This window comes from Cyclopterus lumpus, chromosome 21 (assembly GCF_009769545.1).
Source record: "Cyclopterus lumpus isolate fCycLum1 chromosome 21, fCycLum1.pri, whole genome shotgun sequence".
NCBI classification, from domain to species: domain Eukaryota; kingdom Metazoa; phylum Chordata; class Actinopteri; order Perciformes; family Cyclopteridae; genus Cyclopterus; species Cyclopterus lumpus.
In genome coordinates, this window is record NC_046986.1 from 12,968,506 (window position 1) to 12,970,639 (window position 2,134).

Genomic DNA, 2,134 nt, shown 5'->3' on the forward strand with positions numbered 1-2,134 from the left:
TTGATTGAGCAGCTGCCGTATCAATTCATGGGCTATTTGTAGCTCAGAGGTACCTTCCACAATAAAGGACACATATAAAGAGGAAGACACATGTACACGTAGCACACTCAGTAACACAACCCTCTCACATTGCGCTCACTGCTTCAATCCAGTCTTTCCGTTGGACGAACCAGAGCTTTAACTCACACACATTTGTGGCTACACAAATACATATTTTGAAATACAGAAGCTCTGGTCCCTGAACACTGAGAGTTTCTTTTTCTATTGGATGTGAGATGACAGCAGGAAACCCCTTTAGGGCTGCGATACATGGACATCAATTTCAGGCACTGTGGATTTACATGAGCAGTGCTTCCTGCAACACGCCGGGACAAAGGCAAAAGTACCAACATTGGGTTATGAGATACACATATAACATGATCAGATGCTATAAGCGTCAGGTGTGAGACCAACAGTCTAACACTCTGCACCACAGTGGTTCTGTGTTTTAGATAAATTGGTGAATGTGTTACAAAAGAAAAGCCATTTATTTGTTTTTCCTCATATCTGCTTTCTAATCTCAGACCATTATACAAGACACCAATCAACCAGTCCAGTCAGTCAGTCAGTCAGCCAGTCAGTCAGTGAGTCAGTCAGTCAGTGAGTCAGCCAGTCAGTCAATCAATACAATGATCATAGGGTCAGAATTCTGAAACTACTCGAGGTAATAGGCTGGTCCCAGACATCTGAATCAATGCTCATATCTCCGATTAGGTCAGTCATTCAATTATAAAAGTAAAACCAAATGGAAATTTGATCTGATTATTAGGATTAGTCTCTGCTTATCTCATGGTGAAATGATAAAGGTCCCGTGAACAATCAATTTCCCCATAGTGGTCTGGAGCTTTTTATTAGTTGTACCTCTAACCAAAAAGTCCACAGAATAACAAATTATAGGACTTTTATTCCCCCTCCCACCACACAAGTATCTGGCATGTCAATTCTCCGCCTCTCAGCCTCTGCATGTATGTACAAAGTAAATCCATACTCATCTTCACCTGTGTAATACTGTATCCATATCCGTTGCACTGCGTCACAGCAGATTCACAAAACTGTTATTTATAGATGGATAAAACACCCTTCTCAACACCTTAATGTTTTTTTGTTGTCTCTGCATCACTCTCACCTTTTCTAATTGCTTTTCACATTTTTTTTACACCCTCAGCCCCCTCTATTAACTCAATCTTCCCACCCTCCCACCCTCTTCTTTTTACCTCTCTCAATCATTTGTCTCCTTTGTCTCTTCTGCACCACCAATTTTCCTTTGCCTACCCTGCTTTGAGCTTTTATCTCTCCTCCGGGTCTCCTAATCTTCTTCTTTTTCATGCCTTTTTCTCATTCAACCTTCCATTACTTGCTCCCTTTCCCCCTTGGTTCTATCTGACATCTGCCATTTACTGCCCAATCGCCATCCTCCCCTCCCCCTCTAACGTTGTGAGAAATACCAATAAGGACTGCGCCTGCTTGTAGCCGGTGCACATGCACCACTACTTCATAAGCTCCTACAACCTGCAAGAGCGAAGCAGCTGATCTGAGCTGGCCCTTACCACGCAGAGAACCACTGACTTTATAGCCCACAACTGCCTACACATGCAACCCACATGCAACACGGCGTGGGTGTGTGGGGGTGGCATTTTGGAAATGAACAAAAACTAAATCCAGAGTAAATCAAAATTTGGCTTATAAACTACCTGCCAATGTGAGCCAAAAACAAAGGTTTGAGTTGCTGGAAACAATAGTTTGGATAGTGACTAATATGTGGGTGATATATTTAACATAGTAGTAATATCTTATATATGAAATCAAATCAGGCTGAATGTTGAATACTTATTATAGCCATAGACACCACTCAGTATATGCCTGTTGTATCAAGTGACACACAACAGCTGATGAGGCAGAATCCTCAGCCAATCTAAAAAAATGCTGAAGAGCCAATAACTCAATTAACCTGTGATCCCTTTGTTTGAACTTTCATTACATTATTTTCAATAACAATTACAGGTTATTTAATGTTATTGTAACTTCCAAAGATTTTGCATTAACAGAAGTGTTGATATCCTGCACATGTGACTAAACTGGTTAGATGAACTCATGT